Genomic DNA, 12,873 nt, shown 5'->3' with positions numbered 1-12,873 from the left:
GGAGTGTGTGGGGCTGAGAGTGGGGAAGGATGGGGTGTGTAGGTCTGGGAGTGGAGAACACTGGAAGATGCAGTGTATGGGGCAGGGGAAATGGGGGACACTGGAGTCTGGGATAAAAGGGGCTGGGAGTGGGGGTTAGGGTGTGTGGGGATAGGAGTGTGGGGCTGCTGGGAGATGTGGTGAATGGACTGGCAGAGAGGACGTACTGAGATAGCAGAAGGGCGGAGGGCTAGAAGTGGGCGATAGGGTGTGTCAATGGAGGATAAGATGTGGGGCTGGGAGTGGGGGACGCTGGAGGATAAAGAGTGGGGCTGGCGGTGGGGACGTTGGAGGATAAAGGGTGGGGCTGGCAGTGGGGGATGTTGGAGGAGAAGGGGTGGGGCTGGCAGTGGGGACACTGGAAGAGAAGGGGTGGGGCTGGCAGTGGGGATGCTGGAAGATAAGGGGTGGGATCGGCAGTAGGGGACACTGGAGGATAAGTTACAGTGGGGAACGTCTAGGTTGGATATTAGGAAAAACTATTTCACTAGGAGGATGGTGAAGCACTGGGATGGGTTCCCTAGGGAGGGGGTGGAATCTCCATCCCTAGAGGTTTTTAAGTCCCATCTTGACAAAGCCCTGGCTGGGTTGATTTAGTTGGGATTGGTCCTGCCTTGGGCAGGGGGCTGGACTCGATGACCTCTTGAGGTCTCTTCCAGCCCTGGGATTCTATGATAAGGAGTGGGGCTGGCAGTGGGGGGTGCTGGGGAGAAGGGGTGCAGCTGGCAGTGGGGGAGGGAGAAGGGGTGCGGCTGGCGGTGAGGGGGGGAAGAGGCAGGGCTGGCAGTGGGGGCACTAAGGAGAAGGGGTGCGGCTGGCAGCAGGAGTGCTGGGGAGAATGAGTGGGGCTGGCAGCCAGGGAAGGGAAGGGGGGGGGCGCGGGGGAGGTGGGGGTGGGGCAAGGGGGGGGGGGAAGGGGGGGGGGAGAGTGGGGGTGGGGCTGGCAAGGGGGGGTGGGGGGGCAGTGGGAGGGAAGGGGTGGGGCTGGCAGCCGGGGGGGGGGCAGGGGGGGGGGGGGGGTTAAGGGGTGGGGCTGGCAGCCGGGAGGGAGTGAAGGGGTGGGGCTGGCAGCCGGGGGGGGGGAGGTGTGAAGGGGTGGGGCTGGCAGCTGGGGGGGGGAGGTGTGAAGGGGTGGGGCTGGCAGCCGGGGGAAGGGGCGCTGGCAGCGGGAAGATGGGGGCGGGGTTGGGGAGCGTGGAAGAGGCCAGGGGGCGATATTAGGACTTGAGGTGGGAGATGCTCCCAGGGGCCGCCCGCGGTGCATGCCGGGAGAGGCAGGGCGCGGTGCACGCCGGGACGCGAGCCTCCGCTTTAGCTTCCCAAGATGGTCTCTAGGCTCCTGTCCCCGCCCTCCCTCCTGCACATGCGCAGTGGGTGCGGCGGGCCGAGCTGCTCCCTCCCTCCCTCCCTCCTGGCGGCCGGGGCGCTACTGACAGAGCGAGGAGGAGCCGGCGCGGCGGCGGCGAGAGCGGGTCGGAGCCTGCCGAGACCCCCCCCCTCTCCTCCCCGCACCCCCACCGGCCCCTGGAGCGCCACCCCCATCCACGCCACAGGGCCCCGCGCCGGTGCATGGGAGCGACGGGCGGCGCCGGCCTCAGGGAGCGAAGAGAAGCGGCGGCGCGGGTAAGGCCGGGCCCGCGAGGGAGCCCCCGTCCGCCCGCCCGCCGCGGGGTCCTCCCACGACCCAGCCGGCAGCGGCGGGGTGAGCGAGGCCCTGCGGTCCGTGCGCCTCCCTCCCCCCCGTCCCCTCCCTCCTTCTCTCCAGCTCGGCTCTCAAAATGGCCGCCGCGCCCGTTGGTGGTGAGGAGGGAGGAGGGGGGGCAGGGCGAAGGGGGAGCGCCCATCCCCCCTCTCCGCAGCGCTGGGGGGCGATGGGGGGGGCAGCTCCCCCCTCCCCGGGGTCTCAGCGCCCTCCGGGGGATTGAACAGGCGGGCAGGGCGGGGTGGGCCCAGGCCAGGGGGTGGGGGAGCGATGTGCCCCTTCTGGGTGGGCTCCAGCCCCCTCTCATTGGGGTGTCTTCTCCCCTCCCCGGCCTCTAGTCCTTCCCCCTGATGACTTAGCAAGCAGCCGGCGAGGAGACGACGGACCTGATGGGCCGGACAGGAGACTGGCAGTTAAAAAAAATCCCAGAGGGTGAGGAGGGTGGCGTGTGTGTGTGTCATGTGAAAGGGTCCTAACTCCCCTCTTACCCCCCGAAAATCCTTAGAGGATCTAGGTCTGTTTCTCCTCCTTGTTCCCTTTGAGATTCGGGAGGAGATGGCCCGGATCTTCAGAATCAGCTGCAGCACTAACAACAAAACCAGGGTTGCTAATAGGAGAGGGCTAGCCTTTCTTTATTTTGAATCCGTTTCCCACCCGCCCTTATCTCCCTGCAGTGATTCAGTAAGTGGGGGGAGGAGAACATTGTTAGGAGGTGGGTCAGACCTTCAGAATCAGCTGCTGCAGAAATGGGGGAGGGAGATCTAACCTCTCTCCTTTTGGGGTGTGTGTGTCAAACCCATGCCTAGTACTTGGCATTCAAATGTTTTTTTAAGGACAAAAATAGGTGGCTGGGAGAGAGGATGGAGATCTAAGTAGGAATGTTTCTTGCGGCTGATGGGCAGGATGGAGTTTATAGTCAAACAGATTTTGGGGGCGGGGGGGGATGTAGGGGGGAAGGAGGTTGGCCGTGATGTCTTTTACCTTCATATAAAGTTGGTATGGCTCAGTTTTGTGGGTGTGAAATTTGTGTGGAGGGTGAAGGAGATAGCATACTTGGCCTTTGATACAACAATAATGTGCTTTTCCATAGTAGCTGTGGTAAAATTTCTCTGCTGATAATGCTGCAGTAGGGCTTGGTTGTTGCAGGTCAAATCAATTCATAATGAATTACCTAACCAGGATGGTGGTAGGTTACTGAAGCTATATTAAAAGCCTTCATTGAACGGTTTGACTGCAAAATAATCGTAGGTGATGTGTTTAGGTTTATTAATCTGATTCAATAATCAGTGAGGTGTGTGGGGGTTCTTCAGGGTGCTTATGGCAAAATGTTACTTGTACATCTTAGTTTCATGAGGTAAGGAGAATAATCTTGTGTTCACGATTTATCATTTATGAAACGATTGTGCAGCATTCAAACTGGCAGTCAGAAGAGGGAGGGTCTCCTACCAAAATGTATCATTTGCCTTTAAAGTGGCTCTGGAAAACAGGAAAATATCTTGAGGAGCTAAACAAAGAAAATATATATTAAGCAAAAGGTTTTGTTGTCGATATCTAGTTTGTTTTCAGGGCTATTGTTTTTGTGTGTTCTTTTGATTTGACCATGTTTATGGATGCTGCGTGCAGCCATTGAGCAGAGAAGAGACTGGGTGGAGTAAGGAGGCAGAAGCTGCGAAATGGCTAGATTACCCTTTCATAGCATTTTTTTTCTTTGCTTGCGTTTTGCTGGGGTGGGGGAATGCTAATTGCTGTAACAATGAAGTCTCTTCTTTAGGGAAGAGTCAGTGGTGCAGCAACCTTCTGAAATGAAACGTATCTAGTATTCTGTTTTGTGGTTTATTTTTCTGCAGGGTGGATATTGATTTGTCTGGCAGTAAAAAGTGACCAGTCACTGTTGCAAAGCAAGGATTATTGTCTGATTATCGTTTTCATATGTTGACTTTGATTTTTTCCGTTGTTGACTTAATTTCATTTCAGTATAAATCTGAAGATTATTATAATATTTAAGGGAGATTGTTTATGCAGAAGGTGAACCTAAATAATTCTGAATTAATATTGTGGTTCGGTGCTCTGTTCATTCATGTAACTCGATGGATTCCCTACACTCTCCTGTGCCCTAGCAGGGTAATTTTATGAACTGTAGGGAATGCAGGACTTAAAGATGGGTGGTGCAGTTATGTGAAGTGATATATGTAAGGATTTTTAAGCTTTTGTAGAAAGGTATTGCTTTGTATAGCATTCTCATACTAAAATCTTCTGCATCATGGGTTATATAGGTGCTAGAAGAAGCTTTAGAACAAAGAGATTTGGGGAACACCAGAAGGATCAACTGGTAGACATCTAGGAAGGGCTTCTGCTTCTTTCTAAAAATACTCTCCTAATGAGGGGTAGCAGTGTTACCACCCAAATCTAGGCAACCATAGAGAGTATAACATTGAACTTAGGGTGTGATTCTCTGATAAGCTGTCTGAACCATTGTGTAGTTGCTCTTATCTGTTTATTTGGGGTTTAGTCTGTACTTGCCTAATACCAAAGATCAAACTATATCTGGTGTTGTGTTAATTTGACAAATATCTATATAAGGCAGTTGTAAATCAAACGACTTTTAAAAATTAAAGTGGTTTTCTTAAGAAATGTTTTTAGTGAGCATAAACCTGTCTGTAAGATGTCTCCAAGATAGGAAGAAGACTAAATGTAGCAGCTTTCTTCCTTGTAACTTTGATTGACTTTCCTCCTTGGAAAGAGTAGATGCATCTTCTTGAATGCCCTTAGTACAGGAATAACCTAATACTTCCTGCAGAGAATAGAAAATTAACAGCTAATACTCACTTTTGTAGTTCTGTGCAAGGTCTCTCCTGCCTATAGATCTGACACAGTTTCTTCCTGTGCTCCACCCAATTTTGCTTTGAGAATTCTCATCTTTTTTGTTTTTCATCTTTGTGCATTCGTCCATACAATCTTACACCTTAAAACAGCCATTCAATCACTATTTGCTGAGCGCCTTGCCTCACCTTCAAAACTACCTCGTTCTCAAGGCCTATGCAATCTAACTTCCATCCAATTGTACTATTCATTTGTATTTTAACCCAAGATTTGGTCTTGTTTATCAATGGTTATTTTGACTATTGTAAGATGTTGTGCATGTCAATGGTCCTTGAGTACATTTATGTAGATTAATAGCAGAAGTTGAATATTTAATAAAAACCTTCTCAAATAAGAATTTAGATAGCAGCTGAAGTGGTCTGAATTAATGTTAGAAGCCTTTGCATATTAGAAGCTGGTTGAAGATTTAACGGTGATGCATAACTTTAGTATGGAAAATTAGTTTGGCCCCAAAGCAAAGGAAAACGTAGAAAATTGATTCACCTTCAAAGAAACAAACTTATTCAGAGGAGAAACAGACTTATCCTGATTTGAAAGTTTGGTTTCCTTAAATTAAAAAGTTTGTTGCCTATTCAAACTCTCCATATTGTTAAATCACCTTAAACTATTAAATTATGTTTGTTGCAGATCTTTTGAGGTCCAATCCTACTCCTAACAGGTGCATTTTATTGGCACATTGCATTTGAGAATATATTGGCATTTCCATTGGTTCTAGTTAATGAGGTCTTCCTTTTACACATAGAGGCCTATATGTTGGAAGTATATGTTCTGCCATTGTTAAATGTTTGGATGAAGCAGTGGCCTCCTTACAGCGAAGTCTGCAGCAACAGTTTTATTAAACTCATTTTGAGTTCCCTTGTAAACCCTACTCCCCATCTTGTTTTAGGTGAAGCATAGAATCAGAAAGCTTAATAGAAATTTTCAGAAGACATACCTCTTTTGACTAAAATATTTTCTTGTGGCTCTTGGAATAGTAAATAAGTACTTCCCAGCACAGTAAAGGGATCCTAGTCCCAATTGGGCCTTTGGGTATTATATTATAAATATTTACTAGCATTTAATATTGTTTTATGTTCTTTCTGCCTGACAGTCATGTTACATCTCAAATTTGAAACTGGAGGACTTTGACACTGGTTCATGGAGGGCACAGGAATAGTAAAATATTCAAGAATCTGCTGCTTCATGTAAATTAGACAAAAGTAGGGGTGGGCAATAATTTTTGATGGGCGGGTCACTCTAAGAATTTGGTAAGAAGTATGGCACTCTTCCATTATATTAACGGAGGAGGTATGGGTCTGGGATGGAGGTTGGTTGTGGAAGGGAGTTTGTGATTAAGGGATTGGGATGCAGGAGGGGTTGTGGGATCTGGGAGGGAATTGGGTGAAGGAAGGGGTTGTGTCCTGGGACAGACGTGCAGGGGATTACAGAGATTTGGTTTATCACACGGAGTAGAGGGGTTTGTGCTGCAATATCTGGGAGGGGTTTGTGATCAAGAGAAATGGTGTAGGAGGGAGTATGGGTTCAGGAGCACGGTGAAGAGGGTTTGGGTTACATGGGGTGGGGGTACAGGAAGAGGGTAAATGGTTAGTGGAGGGAGGATCTGGGGTGCCACAGGCATGCTCTGACCAGGAGGCACTTACCTGGGTGGCTACCAGCCAGTTGTCCAGCTGGTTCCGCAGTCAGGGTCCCTGTCTTTCATACCCCTGCATTGGTTGCAGGGGCCATGTATGGCTCTGAACACTGCAAGCCTGGAGGTAGGAGAGGTACTTCGAGTGATGCCTTTCCCCTTCCCCTCCCACACACCCACAAGGCTCCTAGCAGGTGGGGCAGGCAGAGAACCTGGCAGAGGAAAAACATGGTGCCACAATAATTTGAAGAATAGCCTTGGTCACCTCCAAGTTAAAGAAAATACTGCTAGTCCTGCATTCTCCACCAAAATGTTCCCTTGACTCAAGGGGAATATGTACGGGGTAATTTTCCACATGGTAGAATGTGGTATAGTTCAGAACAGAATCTTGACTTCTTTAAGTGGTAGACACACGACACATCCATTAGATCACTCAACTTCTGTGACCAGGATAGGTCTAATTTCTATGTTAAAGTTAAGTGTAACAAGGATAATGCTTTGGTAAAGTATGTTTGGGCCTGCTCTTGACTGCTGTATAATGCAGTGTACTTTTCAGCAGCCACATCTTTCACCTTGGGTCAGTAGGAAGCACTGATTGAGTGATTTGTGAGAGACATTGTAGAGTAGCAAGTTATACAATGGATGTGGAACAGAGATGGGATCTAGTCTGGAATGTAACTTGCTGTAATCTGTATTGCACATGCCATAAGTGTCTAATTTGGCTACAGTAGGAAAAGGATTTATCAACACTTTCCAGATATAGGATGGATTCTGCTGGAACCGTTGTATTCATTACTAGTACCTCTCTAATGCAGGATAGTTAATTTACCAGGGTAAGTATTTAAAACAGAGGTAGGGAACCTTATTTGGATTGGTAGGCCACTGACCCTCAGAACAATCAGTCAGGGGCCGCACACAAGTGAGCAGCAAAAAAAGAAGGAAAAAACCCCCAAACCACCAAATCCTCACTGATGTGTCCTCCCAACTGAGAAGGACACTCCCCAGATTCCCATCAAAACCCTAGTGGGGCCCAGGTTAGTAACTTTTGTGTGCTCCAGCCCCATAGGCAGGTGGTGGGGGCTGGAGTGCCAGTGTGGGCTCCCTAGTGCTGAGAGGAGCCCTGAACCACTGGGAGCTGGATCCAGGCAAGCTGGGGACCACAGGTTCACCACCCCGGTCTAAAACATTTTACGGGGTGGATGTGTGTAAAAAATGAAGTGTTATGGGTTTTTCAGTGTTTTGTCATTTAGACTGTTAACATTTATGCAATTCACCTGTCTCATCACTTATAAAACCCAGTGCATAAAAGCAAAGAGATGACTAGTAAAGCATGTGTGCTAAATCTTGTGCTAAAGGAGTAGTAACACTTCGTTTTAAAATATAAGAGCATATAGCATCACAAAGAACCTTTTCTGACCCAAACAAAAATGTTGTTTTATCAGCAGTTTCAAAATATAAAAATAAGTCTTGAAAAATAGCTACACACATTAATGCACACTACGCAGTATCAAGCAATACTTCATGTATAATTTTAGTAAAAATCCATACTAATTTAAAGAATTCCAAGTATCCTACTGCAAATTTTATTGACAAATATTTTGTTTCCCACTTACTAGAATAGCTTTTAAAGAAATTGCTCATATACAAGGATGATAACAAAAACCAATTATTACTAGCCCAATTAAGGGTTATTGTGATTAAATATGTACTTATTTGATAAGAATGTTATGTGGAAGACTTTTGCATAACTATTGTCGTCTTTGCTTTCAAGTTTTTGAACTTGGCGAATGACTCTAATTACTAGTCTACCACCTTACTTGATTTTTGTTTTTGGAATGGAGTCAGACCTAATTGTTTTACACGTTCAGATCTTTGAGGCTTCCTGACGATGTGTCTGCAGTCACATCAATCTTCCGCTGCAGTTTTGTCAGATTTTCTATGTGAAGTAGCGCTGTGCCTGATCAGTTCTTGATAGACCTTCAGGAACAAAAAGATCCTATAGGAAGGAGTGGTTGGTGACTGAGATGGCGTGTCTCCCTTTGAATCATTGAATAAAGGTAATGTTTTTAAACAGCCTGGGACATAGTGCTTTCTCTCAGACATAAAATAATGGCTCTTATAACTTTCAGTGTTTAATGCTGTGAGAGAGGATATTGGCTTCTATTGTTTTGGACAAAACTAAACTAACCTGGTTTAACTGAATAAGTTGTTTCTACGCCCCAGTGGTTGGTTATTTTCTCAGAGGTAGCTCAATTTCAGGTATTAAATAAAAGTAAGATTGAGTGGAAGAGAAGTTTAACACAGTAAACAAAATCCATGTACAGTAATTTACACATCTTACTTTAATTTCAAGCTTTCATCTGGAGGCATACCACTCTTCTAAGTAACTAATGATGTTTGAACTTGCCCTACTTTTCTCTTACACTTGGTCCACCTGACTTTTAAGGGTAAGAGAAATCAATTCCTCTTAAACAAATCAACTTTTTTCTTTAGATGCCTGAATGTTTGCATATAGTTAGAAATAGTATGTTTGTTTAATATAGGCAGGACTTTCTAAAAGCAGAAGATGCATTTATTAACAGTGGGATAATACTGTTTATCTAGTTTAGACACACACTACCATTATTGAGCTGGACTATCAGAGATGAACTGGATATTTTGATCCAATACTATCTCCTTAGAAAATGAAGATGGCAGAACAAAAATTTGAGCACATTCATAGACTGATCTTTAAACAAAGAAAATATTTAGAGTAGTAGTGTGACTGGCACTACTCCGTACAAAACTTGAGTTCTGTCCGCTTACGCTAATGTTTCTCACATTAATAGGAATTAGACACGTCTCTTTTCCAGGCACTAGGCAACACATCTTTTTATTTTCTTTTTATTCTCCTTTATCTTCCACACCCCTGGGGAAGATATATTTAGTGATATTAAATATGGTGTACATGTTTGAACCCAGAGTGTGGTTGGGGAACAGTACTATATTTTAATTAGGACTGGGGGGAAGAGGGGATTCTTCCCCTTTCCTTGGAAAAAGTGTGGACCTGTGAAGTGGTGTTGACGATTTTTCATGTTTTGACTTCCTGTTGCTTCTGATGCATTAACATGGACACTCACATATTTAATTTTGTTTTTGCTGAAAATAGGCTATGATGTCACTTGAAATGACGAAGAACACTTCTAAAGTATCAAGTTGCAATGTAATTTTACACTACCATAGTTTCATACTTAGAGCCAGAAGGGACCATCCGTGATCATCTGACCTCCTGCATGTCACAAGTTACAGAGCTTCACATACCCACTCCTGTAATACATCTGTGGCTTCAGTAGCACAGCCTGAGATTCTTGGATTTTAATGTACAGTGTTAAATTGCAGAGAATCCGCTATTTCCTGTAGTTGAAATCAGCAAGTGACCCATGCTTAATAGAACAGAGAAAGGTGATTCTCCTCCACCCCCCCAGATCACTGCCATTCCTGACTAGGGATGTAAGTGACTAGTTAACTAGTCCCTCAACAGGTTGCTCCCCTCCCCCTTTGCTGTCTCTGTCAGAGGTAGTAAGGTGGGGAGCAGGAGCCGGTGCTAGGGGTAGACAGCTTAAAAGCTGGTTTCCCCTAGCACTGTCTCCACAGGGGGCAGGGGATGCAGAAGAGTAGCTGACATCCAGCGCCTGTCGTCTCCCCTGCTTATTGTCTGATCGACTAGTTGATTATACTGAATTTAATATCCCTATTCCTGACCCACATATGGCAGTCAGACCCTGAGCATGTAGGCAAGATTCACCAGCTAGACCCTCAGAGAATTCTTTGATAATTCAGTTTTCCCCAGCTAGTGTCCTATCTCAACTTACAGTGGCATATGGATCATCTGCAACTTATTAGCAAATGCCCAACAGTTATCTCATCATACCATCCCAGTCATAAACACATCAAGCTCAGTGTTAAGTTTTTTGCTCCCTCTATTCCCGTTAGAAGTCTGGTTCTAGAATTTCTCTTTTCTGGTCATTAGAAATCTTTTTCTAATTTCAAGACTAAACTTATTGATGGCTAGTCTGTATTCATTTGATATTGTACCAGCAATCACCCTTAACTGGGCAAGCTCTGAAAGGAATGCGAATCAGCAGATTCATGGTGCTGTGAAAATACTGGGTGGAAGGGAAACGAGTAGGAAGTACAGGGCTCCAGTGCAGGAGGAGAGGTGTGAGAGGAAGGAGGGCAGATGAGGAGTGCACATGCCACAGGTTGTCCATACCTATTGTAGACCTTTCCTGAGCCTGTTTCAATTTGTATGAATTTTTCTTAGACATGTCAGATGTGAATTGCACACTGTATTCCAGATGAGATCTCAACAGTGCCTTATATATTGGTGGTAACATTTCTCTGTGTCTCTTGGCACCAGCGGCATCCTAGGACTAAATTAGCCTTTTTCATGGCCACATCCCCTTCAGTGTAACAACTGTCTAAGGAAATGATTGAAGTACTTCATTCTGGAAGTATTCCTACAGACAGATTTAAAGTTGTGTCCGTTACTGGATGTAACAAGAAAAACAGAAAAAAATTAAGAGTAAAAGAATCAACATTGAAATCCAATACAAAGTGCTAGGCCAAGCAAATGTATTGCCCAATAATGGTGCCACAGAAGAATAGGGTTTGTGTTGAAGCTGTTAACTCTTGAAATGAAAACTGTGAAATGTTTTCAAGCTCCTGAAGATGCTGGTCCAAAACCCAGTATGATAAGTAAGCCTTTGCCATTTTTGTGTAATATAAGAAGCCTTGAATGCAGTTGTCTTAAAATGTCTGTCTGAGTAGTTGAGGGACAATCTCAGAACTGATTGTAAAAGATGGAAACTCAACCATGTGCTTGACCAAAAAAGGAGGATTGGTGCCTCAGCTTCCCAACAACACTCAAAGGGATAAAATTGATACAAATATAAAGACAGTCAAAATGTTAGTTTAAACGTGTAACTATTACAAGAAAGAGTTTGATGAAAACAGCACACTTTTTACAAAGGACTCTACAGAGACGCATTAAGCTTAACATTGTTTTGGATATTGGAAGGGCTTGACAGGTTGAAGGCTGATCTATGGTTGAAGTTGGAGAAATCTTTTGTTCTAATAAACAGAGAACCATATGGGCAAAACTGGAAAACTCTACAGAAAATCTGTTTCTGAAGGAAGCTGACAAACTTTGTTCTATCAGAATTGGTGGAAAGCTGAGGAACAAATATGGTGGATTACAGAGGAAAATTCAGTCTTGTCAAAACTGGATATCCCCTTTAGCTTCAGCAAGTTGTTAACATAGCATTTTTAGTTTGGTTAAAACTTCACAATACCTTGGTACAAAAGGACAGAGATATTTGCAGTCTTGTGTTGGTGTCCAAGGAAAGATAGTCACAGAGGCCTTGATAGTGTGTGAGGCACCTGAATGTTGATTATAAATCTGAATTGCTCAATTTGTTTTCCATGAAATAGACTGTTATGGAATTGTAAGGATTTTTATTTTGAACACTGTGTATTCTATTGTTCAAAGAACATACCTTACAAAATGAAGGGTACTACATGTTTTTTCTCTCTAAAATGCTATTAGGCCTTTTGATAAAATAAGCTGTTTTTTCTATGATGGGGGGGTGGGGAGAAATCTTTGTATGAATGGTGTCAATGGACTTACTTCAACCACTTTCTCTACCTTGGGCCAGTAAAACATGCATGAGTGCAGTGTTCAATTGTATTTTGTACTAAATAATCTGGCTTGTAAATATGTTCTGAAAACCAAATTTGGTATCTTTGATCAAGCAAAAAAGACAAATAATTGATCAATTATTTCTCACTCAAACCCTAATTTACATAGATATTTTTGCTTTAAATTGTTCACTTGGGCCATATTTTAAATAGGTAAATTTGACACAAGTGAAACTCAAAGCTGGGGTTAGTATGGACACCTTTTTTAAAAAAAAAGTGGAATAATTTGTAATTGTCATGGTTTTTTCCTTTTAACTTAATCATTTATGTATCGACATAAGTTGAATAGAGGAAAGGTTAGTCCACCTCATAAGTGAGTTGTCATTTTTCATTGTTACAGTTTCATCTCTGCATGCTTAGCCTGTAGTAATTCGAACATATTTTCCAGGGTGGGACCTGCGTACTGGGTCATGTCTGATTTCTGAACATAGCATTATCTGCAACACAGATTTAACAAAACAGAGGGGAGGGAACTAAAACTGTTCTTGAGATGTTGTACAGCTGTGGACTAGCAGAACGGTAGTTATGAGTGCTATTAAACTATAGTTCAGTTTCTGTCTATACTTGAAGATTCAATGGTATTTTAATGTAATTGAATTTCCTGGCATGGTTACTTTTGCAGAATAGATACCACCTTAGTATGGTGACTTCTTTGTTCACTGGCTTATTTTATGGCAAATGATGAAAGGATTAGAGCAGTGGTTCTCAAGCTTCATTGCACCATGACCTGTTTTTTGCAAAAAAATTGTTACACAACCTCTGGAGGGGGGAGTCAAACCCCAGAGTTTCAGCCCCAGGCAGGGCTTGAGCTTCAGCCCTGAATGGTGGTACTGTGCTCAGGCTTCAGCCCCAGGAGGTGGGGCTTGAGCTTCAGCCCTGGGTCCCT

General features: G+C 44.6%; 1 protein-coding gene across 2 annotated transcripts in view; it reads left to right on the top strand.

Moving 5' to 3' along the window:
- The first annotated feature begins 1,363 nt into the window (after positions 1–1,363).
- The window catches only part of PAFAH1B1 (platelet activating factor acetylhydrolase 1b regulatory subunit 1), a 72,194-nt gene continuing 60,684 nt past the window's right edge, over positions 1,364–12,873 (top strand). The window contains exon 1 of one of the 2 annotated variants that reach the window (XM_075904873.2): positions 1,364–1,662. The gene's annotated coding sequence lies outside the window, so the exon portion shown is untranslated. Of the gene's footprint in view, positions 1,663–2,154; positions 2,174–12,873 lie in introns of those variants that run through there. The other variant, XM_075904874.2, reaches the window with a different exon arrangement.

The sequence above is a fragment of the Pelodiscus sinensis genome, chromosome 21, assembly GCF_052426305.1.
Source record: "Pelodiscus sinensis isolate ZL-2025 chromosome 21, ASM5242630v1, whole genome shotgun sequence".
Classification (NCBI taxonomy): domain Eukaryota; kingdom Metazoa; phylum Chordata; order Testudines; family Trionychidae; genus Pelodiscus; species Pelodiscus sinensis.
This window is presented reverse-complemented; position numbering and strand designations above follow the sequence as displayed.